The sequence below is a fragment of the Scyliorhinus canicula genome, chromosome 11 (assembly GCF_902713615.1).
Source record: "Scyliorhinus canicula chromosome 11, sScyCan1.1, whole genome shotgun sequence".
Taxonomy (NCBI): Eukaryota; Metazoa; Chordata; class Chondrichthyes; order Carcharhiniformes; family Scyliorhinidae; genus Scyliorhinus; species Scyliorhinus canicula.
The window spans coordinates 17,720,847-17,739,129 of record NC_052156.1 but is presented as its reverse complement, the minus strand read 5'-3'; the positions used below and the strand labels follow the sequence as shown (position 1 = coordinate 17,739,129).

General features: G+C 46.8%; 1 protein-coding gene across 2 annotated transcripts in view; it reads right to left on the bottom strand.

Annotated features, from left to right (window-relative positions):
* Positions 1 to 9,633, bottom strand: part of LOC119973863 (sodium-coupled neutral amino acid transporter 3-like) — a 133,218-nt gene extending 123,585 nt beyond the window's left edge. Inside the window, exon 1 of one of the 2 annotated variants that reach the window (XM_038812355.1) lies at positions 9,610 to 9,633. The gene's annotated coding sequence lies outside the window, so the exon portion shown is untranslated. Of the gene's footprint in view, positions 1 to 3,141; positions 3,330 to 9,609 lie in introns of those variants that run through there. The other variant, XM_038812354.1, reaches the window with a different exon arrangement.
* Positions 9,634 to 18,283: the final 8,650 nt, after the last annotated feature.

The window sequence follows — 18,283 nt, the reverse complement described above, 5'->3', positions numbered from 1 at the left end:
AAATAATATACATGTCTTATTATTCTTCCCACTAAAGTTCACATTTTACCACATTATACTACATTACCAAGTTTTTTCCTCCTAACATCACCCGTCTAAATCCCTTTGTTGGCCCTTTATGGAGTAATAATAATAATCTTTTCTTGTCACATTCCGGCACCTGTTCGGGTAAGCTGGTATGGGAATTGAACCCGCGCTGCTGGCCTTGTTCTCCATCACAAACCAGCTGTCTAGCCCACTGAGCATGTCCTCCTCACAACTTACTTTCCCACCTACCCGTTTGTCATCAGCAAATGTAGCTACCCTACATTCAGTCCCTTCATCCAAGTTATTGAGATAGGATGTAAATATTTGAGGCACCATTTCCCTGTGGCACTCCACTCAACACAACTTGCCATCTGAAAATGACCTTTTTATTCCAACCTTCTGTTTCCAGTTATGAACCAATCCTCTATCCATGATAATATGTCAACCACCTCCTCCCTCTGCCAAAAGAATTCATGAGCTCTTATCTTGTGTCGCAACCTTTGATGTGGCACCTTGTCAAATGACTTTTGGAAATCCAAAGTACATCACATCCACCCCCCCCCCCCCCTAGTTACTTCCTCATAAAACCCTAATAAATTAGTCAAACACAATTTCTCTTTCACAAAACCATGTTGACTCTGCCTAATTGTATTATAGTTTTCTGAATGTCCTGCGATTACATTCTCAATAATGGATTTTACCATTTTCCTTTTGACAAACGTTAGGCTAACAGGCTGACAGATTCCTGCATTTGGTCTCCCACCTTTCTTTAATAGGGGATTATATTTGCAATTTTCCAGCCCATTGCGAACTGTCCAGAATCTAGGGAATTTTGGAAGATCACAATCAATTACAACTGCAGCCACTTATTTTAAGACCCTGGGATGCGAGCCATCAGGTATTGGGAACTTGTCAACCTTTAGTTCTACTAGTTTTCCCAGTATTTTTTCCCTTAGTGATTGTGATAGTTTTAAGTTCCTCTCACCGTTTTACCTACTGATTATCAAACATTTCTGGGATTTCTTTTGTAATCTACAATGAAGCCTGATACAAAATATCTGTTCAACACTTCTGCAATTTCCTTATTTCCCATTATTATTCCCCCAGTCTCATCCTCTAAGGGACCAACAGTCACTTTAGTTACCCTTTTCCCTCTTTAATTCTTGTAGAAAATCTTACTATCTGTTTCTATATTTCTGGCTGGCTTTCTCCCGTACTCTAATTTCTCCCTTATTATTTTTTTAATTCTTTGCTGACTTCTAAAATCTGCTGAATTTTCTGACCTACCACTAATTTTCGCCGTATTGTATGTTTCTTTTTCATCTTGATTCTTAACTTCTTACGCCAGGCATGGATAGTGAACCCCACCTTTCTCTTGGAGTCTTTCTTTCTCAATGGAATATATATTTGCTGAGAGTTATGAAGTATCCCCTTAAATGTCAGCCACTGCACGGTAGCACACTGGTTAGCACAATTGCTTCACCGCTCCAGGGTCCCAGGTTCGATTCCCAGCTTGGGTCACTGTCTGTGCAGAGTCTGCACGTTCTCCCCGTGTGTGCGTGGGCTTCCTCCGGGTGCTCCGGTTTCCTCCCACAGTCCAAAGATGTGCAGGTTGGATGGATTGGCCAAGCTAAATTGCACTTAGTTTTGGTTGGGGTTACTGGGTTATGGGGATAGGGTGGAGATGTGGGCCTGGGTGGGGTACTCTTTCCAAGAGCCTGTGCAGACTCGATGTGCCGAATGGCTTCCTTCTGTACTGTAAATTCTATGATTCTAATTGTACCGACCTCTCCAGTAGGTAGCTTATTTATCGTTAACTGAGACTGAAAGAAATTTCCATTGATAGGACATTGTAGTTAAATGTTAGAAAGAGATTAACTCTTAAAATTAATCTTTAAAATGTCTTCACTCACCAAATTCCAAATCTCACACTGTTTCATGCTACACTTGGTGATGAGCTGCTATCTTCATGGTTGCTTACTTAGTCCACTTTGCAAGACCACCTGTATCTATATTAACAAGTTAGGTAAACAAGATTTGCCCTTAACAAATCCATTTACACAAATCTGTGGTCACAGGACAGTGGGTTATACTATTTGCTTATGTTGACATGCATGGGCACTCCTACATGTGTACTCACAGGCTGGCCAAGAGCAGGCTTCCTATTCTGCAATCTTTTCAAATGAACAGAAAATAAAAAGTGTCTTGTGCCGACAGCTTCAAAACTTGTAAATGTGATGCGGGAGTCACACCAGTCATAAATAAGCCACACAATGCACGTGTGACAGTGCTTGGAGAAGATTTCATCCACATTGAGCAGATGACCAGACTAAACTGGCATGGGCAGGATTAAACTCCACTTTTGTTGCTGGTACACACACATACACACACACACATACTCACACACACAATCTTAACATGGCGATGGCACTAAAAATACAGCTTAAGGACAGCGTGAGACGTCACAGTGATCCTGCAACCTGTGCCAAATGCAGTAAGTGTGAGCATAGCTTGTCCAGGCTCTTTCAGCATACCAAATGTTCCAGATTTCCCAACTTTATGCCTGAATTTCACTGCACAGCTTGGAAGCAGGGATGTGCAAAATGCATTATATCTCTGGTGGTGAGGGATAAAAAAAAAAACAGGCACAGGTACAGAAAGAAGTTTGTAACTACACTCTCACACACTCAAAACATTGGGGCAGTCAGAGAGCAGTGGAGTTAAGTTCCTGGTTAGAATTTCAATGACAGCTGGTCAACAGGGCTCTGCGATGATTTCAGACTTTACTTCAATGGCAATGTTCATTTGCCAGCCTCATGTCTGTGACCCTGACCATTAGCTACACATTTTCTCCCCATTTCCACATGGTTACCATTAACAAAAAGGAAACTTGAAGGGGAACTACTAGTCCCCACGACCACCGCAGAAGTAAAAGTTGAACGCAACAACAAAAAATCTCTCTCGTGTACGTGAAAAAGCGCGCCTTTCCAACCAAGCACCAGAAATAATCAAATCCCAATTGAATCGCACCCCAGACAAACCCCCGGCTGGATTTCTCTTGTTATTTTTTTTTACTTCTTATTGTTGCACGTTTTCCTCGTGTGTGCTGCTTACCCTGTGTGCCGGGTCGCTGTCCCAGGGCTGGCTACTTCCTCGTCCGCCTGTCTCTGGTTGTTGTTCCTGGGCAGTCACAGGGACTGTGGCCGGGTTGCTATTGCTCAAGATGCTCGCGGATAAAGGTCTTCAGCCCTGCAGCCGGCGACTGTCTGAGAAGCAATGGATCGCGCGTCGGTCCTGTAACCTTCCCACCAATGCCTGTCAGCGTGCCATGTGGTGGGTTGGACCCGCCTCCGTGCTCCTGAACTCCCTCTCCAGTCCCTCACAGCCCCCTTTACCCCACCTCCCTGCTTCACACAACTACACAGCAACAGTAACATCATTCATTAACCATGTAAAACTGATTCCTGAACACAAGACTCTTTATATATATATTAACCTACGAGTTTATAGTCATAGATGCATCAGTTCTTGAAATAAACATATATATTAAGTATTTATGTATTTACGTATCTCGAATCGACACAGATGATCTATTTCCATATATTTTTATATGGAGTCTATACAAATATATATTTGGATCGTAAGAGGTTATATAATATATATCAATGGTCTATATATTATCTTAGTATACATGTTGCTCGAGACATGTGAAGATCTTAAGAGTTTCTGACTATATATTGTCTACATAGGGGTCGATTTAGTATCTGTTAATATTTGTATCCAGTCTTTCTAAAATATGTATAAATTTTAAGAGTTTATTCTATATATTAACGTCGTTGTTCATATCTCGAATTTACATATATCGAGTTTTATATAACTAGCATATATATCTTAAGAGTTTATATATTGTGTATCAAGAATCTATATATTGTACATTTATCACTTTTTTACATGTATTAATCTCGTCTTTATATATCACATATGTCAGATTAATGGTTTTATTCATAATTTGCTTCATAAACTGGACAAAATGGTTGAGATAAATTCCATTTATCTTTTCCAACCATTTCTTCACAAGAAAAAGTCTTGTTTCTGTGTATTTTTGGTTAGGGCCTCAGTTCCAGGAACAGCTCTCGTAATGCTTTCTGTTCGTGTCTACTGACTGTTGGTGCAGACGATGAACATCTGGCACGGTGTGAACTTTAGCAGCGCATGTTTTTGAGATTTGTTTTGCTTTTTCTAATTAAAAGGTATAAATAATCCAGCAGGCTGATTTATGTTTCAGGAAGCAATCTCAGTATCAGGACTGCTGAGTGAAAAGCGGGATTAAAACACGGTTGTAACATTCTAGTTGCATCAGGCTCTCCCCATCTGTTCGGCAGACATGTTCCCTGTAGTTTAGACAGCAGGGTTTTTTTAAAATTCAATTCGGGCTAGTGGCTTCAGAACTTCAAAGTGAAAACAGGTCCTGAGTATTGGCTGCATAATTGGGATGTGCGTGTTAGGCAGAGTAAACCCTTTCGTTGTGGCAGTTTACCCCCAGCAAACTACCAATATCACCCATCTTTTGTAGTCAGCTTTATGGATACTCCAGTCATATTGATGTTGCCATTTTAAATGATCCAATAATTTGAATGAAGACATTTACAAACACAGCAAAGTGGGAGTTTAGTGGTTATAAAAAACGTATCATATTTTGAACTAAGGCATGTAAATCGAAGAGGGAATTTGGTGCTAAAATGTCAATTACTTTACAATTTGAATTAAGCAACATTACATTTTTAAAAATGGAATGTAGTTCTTTGCCATTTTTTTTTCAACAAGAAATGAATGTGAGTTTTTTTTTGCCTGATTTATAGAATGTGAACATTCTGGCATGTCAGCCTTCACTGTCAATTCCAAATTGCCCTTGAGGTGGTGGTGAATTGCTTTCTTGAACGCTGTAGTCCAACTGATAGAGGTAGCCCACTGAGCTATCAGGTGGGGAGCTCAAGGAGTTGAACCCAGGGACAGTGGAGTGTCTTGTGGGCACTTTTTTTCACAAAAGGACCCTTTGGGTGTTCTTGTGGTAACGGGCCTGACTTCAGTGTGGCTATGAATTGCTTGCTGTCTACGACGTGGTGCAGAAATAGCAAAGTCTCTTCAAGTGTACTTTAAAATATAAGAACATCTTCAAGGGGCAACACGGTAGCATTGTGGATAGCACAATCACTTGACAGCTCCAGCGTCCCAGGTTCGATTCCGGCTTGGGTCACTGTCTGTGCGGAGTCTGCACATCCTCCCCGTGTATGCGTGGGTTTTCTCCGGGTGCTCCGGTTTCCTCCCACAGTCCAAAGATGTGCAGGTTAAGTGGATTGGCCATGAGAAATTTCCCTTAGTGTCCAAAATTGCCCTTAGTGTTGTGTGGGGTTACTGGGTTATGGGGATAGGGTGGAGGTGTTAATCTTGGGTAGGGTGCTCTTTCCAGGAGCCGGTGCAGACTCGATGGGCCAAATGGCCTCCTTCTGCACTGTAAATTCTATGAAATTCGTCGAGACATTCAAAAGCGTCTCAGCTTCAAAGGGTGAATTTTCCAGTTTAGAGTATGGGAATGCCCTTGATAGTGAATGATTTCTATGTACTTCCAACTGGCATTGAAGATTCACATTCAGGTCATCTTGTTTTATGATGGAAGGTTTGGACTGTTGTAACATTTTGTCTGGTTACCAAGTTGAAACATTCTATAGAGGTTGGGTTGCACAATGACTCCATTTGGTAGTGCGGTTCTGTTCAATATTGCTGGCATTGTTCTGTGGCTGTGCTAAGTAAATTCTGCACTTTGGAAATGTAAGTTGCTTCTGAGTTTTTTTAAAACAAAAGCATGCATGATATCCTCAAATCGCAACCATTTTGAAATTGAATGTTTGTTGAAGACGGGGAGAACCCAATACGTTACAATCCACATTATCATGGATTTCATGCAATATTATTTTGAGAATATGGATTTGTTTTCTAATTTGTAAACACAAAACATACATTGGCCTAGTTCTTGCTGTTGAAGAGCTTATCCATGTGTGGAGGAAAACAGCTCCAGGTCTTCTGGAGTGGTGTCAATTTTGTTTCGGAAGTCTGTGAGAGGAGTGTTAATTTGATGAGTGACAGACTGAGGTGCCATCCAGCATGGACGCTTTGTTCCGCTGTCTTTCATTATGAACTTTGCCACTACCCTGGTGTTTTACGTTTTCAGGAGACCTGAGTTCTTCATTGCAAGCAATATTGAATGGTTTTGATTGACTGATGATGGGTGTTGCTATGGTGCTATGAATGTGAAAAGTGCTACTGTGCTTTGTTGATAATCGGCATGAAGGAGGACAGTTGAAATTATGCCATCATTGTGCACGGATGGAGATGTGTCACATGCTCCATCACACGATTTCAGGAATGCAAATTGTGCAAGGTCTAGCGAATAAATGTTCAAAGTTCAACCAACACTGAAAATACAGGATAAACAACATTGACCAGGGGTATATGTAAACCTACGGTCTGAGTGGTACCCCACATAGAAGCGTCACCAGTAAACTGCCAGTAAGCAGCGTGTATTCTTTATATCTAACTTGCTGATCTCCCAATTAGTTACCAAGGACAAAAAGTAACTGAGCCTCGCACATTGTAACTGTTTCTCTGCTTCTTGTCCAGTCTCCAGATTTTCTGTTGCCCCCTCTCTTTCTTTGCATTCCACTCTTTTTTTCTCTGCATGGCTGTCAGATACTTTTCTTCCCGCACTGTCTGCACCTTTTGTTTGTTTCAGATTTTTCCTGTATCACGTTTTTGGTAAATATCTCTTTCTGTAGCCTCCTCTCTTCCCCATGTCTCCCATTGCCTGCCTCATTCACCCTCACACAAGCTCTTGGACTGTTATTGCCAACTTAAGTGTCTTACCTGTGTTAAAACTCATGATTCAGACAAAACCAGGTTGTGTAATGCTTGAAGATGAAAGAGCATCTGGGCTGTTGAACTGGTGGCTGAGGCCAATCTTGAGACAGGTGGATAAAGCATTCGATGCTGGAGAATTGGGAAGGAGTGGATTTTGCATGGCCCATATCAGGTCTTGTGACTTGTGTGAATGTGGAACTTGCTATCACATGGAATCACAAGCTTTCGGAGCGTAGCTCCTTCATCAGGTGAGTGAAAGGTGAAGACAAGTATGGCCTCAATCGGGGCCTTGGATTCATGTCTCACTACATTTAACCCCCCACCATCTGGCCTTGGCTTGCAAAATCCTACCAACTGTCCTGGCTTGAGACAATTCACATCTCTTTAACCTGTGATTGTCCCTCTCTCCAGTTGCACCATCTGGACATGTAAAGACTTAATTACCTACAAAGACTCACATTCAAAGTACCATCTTGCATCATTGGCTTTGTCTTTATATGTGTTTGTGGAACCTACGTCTTCATTCACCTGATGAAGGAGCTACGTTCCGAAAGCTAGTGACTCCAAGCAAGCCTGTTGGACTTTAACCTGGTGTTAGAACATAGAACATAGAACAGTACAGCACAGAACAGGCCCTTCAGCCCTCAATGTTGTGCCGAGCCATGATCACCCTACTCAAACCCACATATCCACCCTATACCCGTAACCCAACAACCCCCCCTTAACCTTACTTTATTAGGACACTACGGGCAATTTAGCATGGCCAATCCACCTAACCCGCACATCTTTGGACTGTGGGAGGAAACCGGAGCACCCGGAGGAAACCCACGCACACAGGGGGAGGACGTGCAGACTCCACACAGACAGTGACCCAGCCGGGAATCGAACCTGGGACCCTGGAGCTGTGAAGCATTTATGCTAACCACCATGCTACCCTGCTGCCCCCGTGTTGTAAGACTTCTAACTGTGCCCACCCCAGGCCAACACCGGCATCGCCACATTATCACATGGAATGGTTGAGGACAGATACATTTAATAGAAAGTTAGGTAAATATGTGCAGGAGAATGTAATGGAAGGCTTTAGTGATTGTGTGAAATTCAATTAAAAATGTATGAAGTTTTCAGCAAGTGTAATGGGGAAGGTGAAAATATACAAGTAAAGAATGTATAGATGTGCCCAGAAAAGGTACCGTCTGAAAGCAAAAGCAGGATAAAAAGATTAAGAAAAGGAAACGCAAAAGGAGCAGAGATTGCAATCTGAAATTGTTGAATTCAGTGTTGAGTCCAAAAGGCTACAAGTGCCTAATAGAAAGATGTGGTACTGTTCCTCGAGGTTCTATTAAGTCTCTTTGAAATACTGTCATAGCCTCAAGACAGGGTTCAGTGTGAGACAAGGTGGAGAATTAAAATGACAGGTCACTAGAAGCTCAGCCTCAGGATCATACTTGTGGACTTATTGGAGGTGTTTTGCAAGGCGGCAAAAATATGTTTGGCGGTGGCATCATGCTGGAGATGGTGGAGATGGCAGAAGATGATGCTCCAAATACTGAGGCGGGTGAGATGAAAGGTGAGGACCAAGGGAACCCTATCATGGTTCTGTGAGGTAGGGGAAGGGGTGAGAGAAGAAGTGTGGGAAATGGGTCAGACATGGTTGAGGGTCCTGTCCACCATGACGGGGGGATTCCTTGGTTGAGAAAAAAGGTAGACACATCAGAAGGTTGAAGGTAGAAGTTTGCATCATCAGAACAGGTGTGACGAAGTTAGAGAAATTGGGGATTATGGAATGGAAGCAGGATTGTCATTTAATATCTCCCATCTTCCACCCTTTCATCCTTTGGTTCTTTTTTCACCCTCCTCTCTTTCACTTGCTTAAAACATATTACATTCCCAACGTTTCCTAGCTTTGTTGAAAAGCCATTGACCTAAATGGAACTTTCCGCGACGTATTTTGCAGCACGCAGGTGACATGGATTCTGCCGCTATCAACCGGGTTTCCCGTTCTATGCTTCCTCCGCCGCGGGTTTCACCACCTGCGTGACTGGAAATTCCTGCCGGTGAGAACAGCTGGAAAATTCCAATTATTCACTCTCTTCCTTCACAATAGATACTGCTGCTGGACCTGCTGAACATTTCCAGCATTTTCAGGTCCTGGATTGCTGAATCTGGGAATGGTTGATCCTGGGACTTCCTGCGAGGGAGGTAGTCAAAAGCCCCCTCAGCGAGCTAATGCTCCTCAAAGCCCTGTCATCCGAGAAATCCTACTTATTGGTCAGGATTACTGGAACCAGCTTTCAAATCCAGAACTTTTATTTAATTGAATTTATTAACTAATTGAATTTAAATCTCACCAGTTGCCTGAGAGGGTGGGATTTTAACCCATGCTTTTACAGGCCTCTGTATTAAGAGTAAAAGGGAATAAAGTCACCATAGTCCCAGGTGATCATGGGCTGCTTTCCCCTTTGAGGGGGAGAGCTGATTGGTGATAATCACCACACCTCAGGCAGGGCCTTCATGAATGACCTCAGCTGGTACGGGAATTGAACCTGGCCTGTTGGCTTTACTCTGCATCACAAAGCAGCTGTCTAGCCACATGAGCTAAATGGGCCACTAGATCAGCATCACTCCTGTCATAATGCTACTAATTATATCAATAGGGAATGCCGTTCCTACCTGGCAATGAGTGTGGGTGATTAGCTCCAGAGGCTGCAGGTCATTAAACTCTAGAAAATTCTTCAAAGAATTAGAAATATGAACAAAGAATCCTGAAATATTTTGGTTAAAATGTGGTTACTTATTTCCTGGAGCGATCTGATGTACTGGCTATTTTTATCCTGAGCATTAATCATCCAGATAAGACAGGATGGGATTTGAAGTGTCACTGGGACAGACGGTCATTAAAGAAAGATTTACATTGTAATTGCACTCAACCCAAGAGGCCCAAGTGTCCACACAAGCTTCTTGCCTTCTTCATCTAACCAGATCAAGATTCTTCGGTCCCTCTTTCTCCCCTATGTATTTATTGAGCTTCCTTTAAATGTATCTGTGCCCACTTACTTCACTGTTCCTTGCGAGTTCCATGTTTTAACCATTCTCTGGGTAAATTTCCTGATTGGATTTATTAAAGACTATCACGTTCCACTGTCCCTTAGTTTTGGACTCACTATAAGGACAACCTTTTCTCTACATTTCCTCATCGAACCCTTTCGTAATCTAAAACAGCACCATGAGGGCAGCCCTCTCTCTTCTATTTTCTACAGAGAAGAACCTAAGCCTGTTCAATCTTTTCACAGTACTGATATCATCTGAGTGAATCACTTTGCACCTTCTCCAATGTCCCTGTCCCGTTTTTCTTTATACGGAGACGAGAGCTGCTCACAGTACTCTGCGCGTAGTCTGATCAAGATTCTATGCAAGTTGAAAATAAAGAACCCTCGAAGTCCGAAGGTTCTTCTGCTGCTGGATGCAGAGGAGGCCCTCTTCGCTGCTTTGCACATATGGGTTTGAATCCCATCCTCGTCGCCAGGAGATCTGAGAAGGTGACTCAAATGGAGGTTTATTTATAACCAAAAGGAAAGGCCGCAGTGTGGCATACAGCACAAAAGTTCCACCCGGGACTACTGATCATGCCTGTCCCAATCCGGGCCGGCTTCCAAGTGTTGGTTCTATGAGCACCAGTTGTAAGGCCTCCACCCATCAGCGGGGAACTCGTATTCCTTGAGCCCCATGGGGAGATCAATCAGGCCATCCCCATGGGGCCGGTGAGGGTTATTACAAGAAGATAAAGAGCTCATGAGAGTAGGGGGTAATATACCAGTATAGATTAAGGATTATTAGTTGAAACTGAGACTGAAAAGGCGTTCTGTAACAAATGAGTCATCCACAAGGATCACTGCTTGGATCTTAACTATTTACAATCGATGTTAATGTTTTAGATGAGGGCACTCAATATGATGCATCCAAGATTTCTTATATAAATTTAGAGTATCAAATTATTATTTTTTCCCAATTAAGGGGCAATTTAGCGTGGCCTGTCCCCCTAACCTGCACATCTTTGGGTTGTGGAGGTGGTCATAATATACATCCATATATATGATGGAGTGCAGACAGGCAGTGATTGACACACAGGATGACCAGTGAGCACACAGAACACAGCAGCCAATCACCAGACAGGACACGACCACTATAAAGCCAGAGGGCACCAGTTTTCCCGCTCCCTTGGGATCCAGCCTCTGAGACAGTCAGAGCTCGTGAGCAGCAGCCAGTGCAAACACCATGTGGTAGTCAGTTAGTCTGGTCAGGCTAGCCTCAGGTCTCCAGTCAAGTCAGCATAGTGTCAACCCACAGTTAAGCATGTAATATAGTTAGATGTTAAATTAAATCGTGTTGCATCTCATCAAGTCTTGGAAGCCTGTCTCTCTCTACACTACATCAAACGCAGTCCACATAGACCCTGCTTACCCAACACATCATGGTACCAGTCTGGATGTTGAGAATTGATGGACTCACCTTGAGGTAATCTGCCTTGACCAGCGACCAGCCATCCGGTAGCATGGACTGCGTCCGTCCTCCACCGCAGCTCCGCATCGCCGGCAACCTCGGTGCAAACTGGAAGATTTTCAAACAGAAGTTCCAACTCTATCTTGAAGCCACCGACCTCGAGGCCGCATCAGATGCCAGGAAGATCGCACTATTCCTTTCTACAGCCGGGGACCACGCTATCCACATCTACAACTCTCTTACATTCGCTGAAGGTGAAGACAAGACGAAATTTAAAACAGTCCTGCTGCAATTCGACAGCCACTGCGACATTGAGGTGAATGAGAGCTTTGAACGGTAGGTTTTCCAGCAGAGGCTTCAGGGTAAGGATGAACCTTTTCAATCCTTTTTAACCCATCTCCGCATCCTCGCGCAGTCATGTAACTATGACTCGACAACTGATTCCATGATCCGGGATCAGATCGTTTGCGGGTCCACTCCGATTCCCTTCGCCAGCAGCTCCTGAAGGTCAAGCAGCTCACCCTCACCATCACCATTGAAACGTGCGTTCTCCACGAGCATGCTAATTAAATGAAAATCGCTTATTGTCACGAGTAGGCTTCAATGAAGTTACTGTGAAGCCCCTAGTCGCCACATTCCGGCACCTGTTCGGAGAGGCTGATACGGGAAGTGAACTGTGCTCCTGGCCTGCCTTGGTCTGCTTTAAAAGCCAGTGATTTAGCCCAGTGTGCTAAACCAGCTCCGGTACTCCCATATCAGGATGGCAGAAATGGCAAAGCGAATCCCCCTCGAGACAGAACAGGTGCAGGCCAGCACACAAATGCAGGGCCTGAGACTTGATGAGAGTGGCCATTTTGCGCGCTTTTCCCGGGCTCCAGTTCCTGATAGTGCAGAGAGACGGCAATGCCAAGGCACCACGACCGAGAGGACGGCGAGACTGATGACCAGCCTGCGCAGGTGCGCAAGTCATTCGACCGCACTGCGCATGCGGGTTGGTGCACGGAACGCGCTGACGTCGGCATCATGACGTGTCCAAATTGTGGCTCCGCCCATTTAAAGTGGCAATGTCCGGCAAAATCATGACGCTGTCTCCAGTGTGGCAAGCTTGGCCACTACGCAGCCCTTTGCAGATCTGCTCCACTGCACAGCATCCAGCAATCCCAGCCACGACACAGAAGTGTCCGTTCAGTACAACAGGCCATGCCAGACTCCAACCCCGACAGCCCACCAGATCCTGACGCCGAGTACCTCAAATCCCCATTCCGGGTGGACATCATTACTAAGCATGCGCTGCCTTTCTCAAAGATGGTGAAACACCTCCCAATCCTGAGCGTTGATCCGGACGACGAGTGGTGTGCTACCCTTACAGTAAACAAGGCTCACATCCGTTTCAAGCTGGACACAGGCGCTTCAGCGAACCTCATTTCAAAATCTGACCTCGACACCATCCGCCTCAGACCAAGCATTCTTGCCTGCCAGCTCCTCGACTACAATGGCAATGCCATTGCTGCCAGTGGCTCATGCCAACTTGGAGTATCCAACAGGTCATTAAAAATGACGCTACGATTTGAAATCGTAGGACCCGACAGAGCTTCTCTGCTCGGTGCTCGTGCCTGCAAACACCTGAACCTGGTTCAACAAGTTCACACCATGTCATCCGCACAGGCAACGGCCTCACCTGATGGAAACATCCAGGCTCATCTTGATGACATCATTGCACAATACCACAGCGTGTTCGAAGGTATGGGCACAATCCCATACCGATACAAAATCCTGCTGAAGTCAAACGCCACCCCCGTGGTTCACGCACCACGTCGGGTGCTGGCACCCCTCAAGGACCGCCTCAAGCAGCAGTTGCAAGACCTCCAGGACCAGGGTGTCATATCAAAGGTCACGGAACCCACGGACTGGGTTAGCTCCATGGTTTGCGTCAAGAAGCTGTCGGAGGAGCTTCGAATCTGTATCGACCCCAAAGACTTAAACCGCAACATCATGAGGGAACATTACCCAATACCAAAACGAGAAGAGTTAACCAGCGAGATGGCTCACGCCAAATTCTTCACAAAGCTGGACGCCTCCAAGGGGTTCTGGCAAATACAGCTGGACGCGTCCAATCGCAAGCTGTACACATTCAATACCCCGTTCGGTCACTACTGCTATAGCTGAATGCCCTTTGGCATCATCTCTGCCTCAGAGGTATTTCACCCATAATGGAACAAATGATGGAGGGCATCGAGGGGGTGCGAGTGTACGTCGACGATGTCATAATCTGGTCCACAACTCCTCAAGACCACATCAATCGCCTCAAGCGGGTGTTCCACAAGTTCTACGAGCATAGCCTCTGACTCAACAGAGCCAAATGCTCATTCAGTCAATCAGAAATCAAATTCCTTCCGGATGGGTTCCCGGTGGAATTTTATAAAAAGTTTGTGGACCTAGTGGGCCCCTTGCTGGTGCGGACACTCAACGAAGCGTGGGAAGGGGGGACTTTGCCCCCGACGATGTCGCAGGCGCTGATCTCGTTAATTTTAAAGAGGGGCAAGGACCTCCAGCAGTGTGATTAATACAGGCCCATATCTCTCCTCAACGTGGATGCTAAGGTGCTGGCAAAAATCCTGGCCACCAGGATAGAGAACTGTGTGCCAGGGGTTGTGCACGAGGACCAGACAGGTTTTGTGAAGGGAAGGCAGCTGAACACGAATGTGCGGAGATTGTTGAATGTCATCATGATGCCGGCGATTGAGGGGGAGGCAGAGATAGTGGTGGCGCTGGATGCAGAGAAGGCCTTCGATAGAGTGGAGTGGGGGTACTTATGGGAGGTGTTGGGGAGGTTTGGATTTGGTGAAGGGTTCATTAGATGGGTAAGGCTGCTATATGAGGCCCCGATGGCGTGCGTGGCCACGAATAGGAGGAGGTCGGAGTACTTCCGGCTTTACCGAGGGACCAGGCAGGGTTGCCTCCTGTCCCCCTTGTTGTTTGCACTGGCAATCGAGCCGCTGGCGATGGCGTTGAGGGATTCAGAGAGGTGGAGAGGCTTGGTGCGAGGTGGAGAGGAACATAGGGTGTCGTTGTATGCCGATGACCTGTTACTGTATGTGGCGGACCCGGTGGGAGGGATGCCGGGGGTGGTGGAGTTGCTAGCTGAGTTTGGGACCTTTTCAGGTTATAAATTAAATTTAGGCAAGAGTGAGGTGTTTGTGGTGCACCCTGGAGACCAGGAGGAAGGAATTGGTAGGCTCCCGCTTAGGCAGGCAGGGGAGAGCTTTAGGTACCTGGGGGTGCAAGTGGCCAGGGACTGGGGGACTCTTCACAAGCATAATTTCACCAGACTTGTAGATCAGGTTTCCTCCCACAGTCCAAAGATGTGCGGGTTAGGTGGATTGGCCATGCTAAATTGCCCGTAGTGTCCTAATAAAAAAAGTAAGGTTAAGGGGGGGTTGTTGGGTTACTGGTATAGGGTGGATACGTGGGTTTGAGTAGGGTGATCATGGCTCGGCACAACATTGAGGGCCGAAGGGCCTGTTCTGTGCTGTACTGTTCTATGTTCTATGTAGATGGAGGAGGAGTTCAAGAGGTGGGACATGCTGCCATTATCGTTGGCGGGGAGGGTACAGTCCGTCAAAATGACGGTGCTTCCGAGGTTCTTGTTCCTCTTTCAGTGCCTGCCCATCTTTATCCCCAGGGCCTTCTTTAGGAGAGTGACCGGCAGTATTCTGAGCTTTGTGTGGGCGCATGGGACTCCGAGAGTGAAGAGGGTGTTCCTGGAGCGAGGGAGGGATAGAGGCGGGCTGGCGCTGCCCAACCTTCTGGGGTACTATTGGGCGGCCAATATGTCAATGGTGCATAAATAGGTGATGGAGGGGGGAGGGGCGGCGTGGAAAAGAATGGAGATGGCGTCATGTAGAGGTACGAGCCTGGGTGCCATGGTAACGGCGCCGTTGCCGCTCTCCCCTAAGAGGTTTACCACGAGCCCGGTGGTGGCGGCAACCCTAAGAATCTGGGGACAGTGGAGGCGGCATAGGGGGGAAACAGGGGGCTCGATGGAGGCTCCACTGGGTGGCAACCATCGGTTCATCCCGGGGAACAAGGATGGGGGATTTAGGGGGTGGCAAAGGGCGGGCATCAGCAAATTGAGGGACCTGTTTATTGGCGGGAGGTTTGCGGGCCTGGGGGAACTGGAAGATAAATTTGGCCTTCCCCAAGGGAACATAAGACATAGGAGTGGAAGTAAGGCCATTCGGCCCATCGAGTCCACTCTGCTAACATGTTCAGATACTTGCAGGTAAAGGCGTTTGCTAGGCGACAGGTAGAGGGATTCCTTTGCTGCCCTCGCAGGGGACGATGGACAGAGTGCTTTCGGGGGTGTGGGTCGGAGAGGGGAAGGTGTCTGACATCTATAAGGTAATGCAGGAGGTTTAGGAGTCGTCAGTGGAGGAACTGAAGGCTAAATGGGAGGAGGAACTCGGGGAGCAGATAGAGGACGGGACTTGGGCGGATGCCTTGGAGAGAGTCAACTCTTCCTCCTCATGTGCGAGGCTTAGTCTCATCCAATTTAAGGTGCTGCACTGGGCCCACATGTCCGGGACTAGGATGTGTAGGTTCTTTGGGTGTGAGGACAGGTGCACCAGATGTTCGGGGAGTCCTGCGAACCACGCCCATATGTTCTGGGCATGCCCAGCACTGGAAGAATTCTGGAAGGGGGTGGCAGGGACGGTGTCGAGGGTGGTTGGATCCAGGGTCAAACCAGGGTGGGGACTCGCGATTTTTGGAGTTGCGGTAGAGCCGGGAGTGCAGGAGGCAAAAGAGGCCGGTGTCCTGGCCTTTGCGTCCCTAGTAGCCCGACGAAGGATCTTGCTACAGTGGAAGGATGCAAGGCCCCCAAGTGTGGAGACCTGGATCAGTGACATGGCGGGATTTATAAAACTGGAAAGGGTCAAATTTGCCCTGAGAGGATCAATACAAGGGTTCTATAAACGATGGCAGCCTTTTCTGGACTTCCTGGCGCAAAGATAGGTAACTTGGTCAATCGCAGCAGCAACCGGGGGGGTGGGGGGGGGGGGGGGGGGGGGGGTGCATTATTGTAGTGTTTATTCTGTAACTTTATAGTGTGTTAATTTGCGTTGTTGTTAAAATGCTGGGTTGTTCATGGGGATGGGGCGAATGTATATGATTGTTAATATTATTGTTATTTTCGGTATTTTACTATGGTGCGTTATTGTTGTATAAATTCAAAATTTTTCAATAAAAATTATTTTAAAAAAAAAGAAATCAAATTCCTTGGTGACCACATTTCGCAGCAGGGCGTGCAGCCAGATGCTGACAAGGTTTCGGCGATCAACGCCATGAAGATCCCAGAGGACAAGAAGGCGGTCCTCCGCTGTCTAGGGATGGTCAACGTCCTTAGGAAGTTCATCCCCAACATGGCGTCCCACGCCATTGGTTCACATCATCCAAAAAGACCTCAATGACATGACGCCATGGTTACAACGCATCCTTCTCAAGCTACGCCGCTACGATTTTGACCTGGTTTACATCCCGGGCAAAGAGCTCATTGTTGCAGATGCACTTTCCAGGTCTATCACCACACCGTGTGAGCAGACTGACATTGTCTGTCAAATAGACGCGCAGGTGCAATTCTGTGTCTCCAACTTCCCGGCCTCTGACGAGAGGGTCATTCAAATTCGTGAGGAGACGGCCAGGGATTCTCTGCTCCAGCGGGTGATGCAGCACCTCAAGAATGGCTGGCAGAAGGGGCAGTGTCCCCAGTTTTACAATGTCAAGGGCGATCTGACGGTGGTAGACGGCATCCTCTTGAAGGTTGACAGAATTGTGATCCCGCAGAGCATGCAAGATATGGTGCTCGGCCAAATCCATGAGGGTCACATGGGGGTCGGGAAATGTCAACATCGAGCTCGGGAGGCAGTCTACTGGCCGGGTTTCAGCCAAGACATCGCCAACACGGTCCTCAATTACCCGGCGTGTCAAAAATTCCAGCCGGCTCAGCCTAAAGAAACTCTACAGCAACATGAGATGGTGACCTCCCCATGGTCCAAAGTCGGTGTTGACCTGTTCCATGCCAAGGGGCGTGACTATGTATTCCTAGTGGACTACTTTTCCAATTACCCCGAAGTGGTTATACTGTCTGACCTCACGTCGGCGGCGGTGATCAAGGCATGCAAGGAAACTTTTGCCTGACATGGGATACTACTCACGGTGATGAGTGACAACGGTTCCTGTTTCTTCAGCCAGGAGTGGTCAGATTTTGCCCGCCTGTACAACTTTCGGCACGTCACAACCAGCCTTCACTACCCCCAGTCAAATGGGAAGGCCGAAAAAGGGGTCCACACCATCAAAAGATTATTGTGTAAGGCTGCAGACTCAGGCTCCGATTTCAACCTGGCGCTGTTGGCATACAGAGCGACCCCTCTGGGTTGTCTCCAGCGCAGCTCCTCATGAGCCGCACACTGCGAACGATGGTTCCGGCCATCCACATTCCAGACCTTGACAACTTCTCGGTCATACAGAGGATCCTGCAGTCCCGGGCCCAATACAAATCAGCATACGACGCCCATGCCACAGATCTCCCCGAGCTGGTCCCTGCTGATCAAGTTCGTGTTCAGCTGCCTGACGGTGACTGGTCCGCCACAGCTGTGGTGGTCAAGCAAGTGGCCCCAAGATCGTTCCTCGTTCGCATGCATGATGGCTCTTTTCTCCGGCGCAACAGGCGGGCACTGCGCAGACTTCCACGCCCGCCATCCGACCATGACGTCCCGCCTCGCACACTGCTTCCTCCGGACGCGCCCTGCCACGAGGCCACTGATCTACCAGCTATTCTACCGACCTCTGC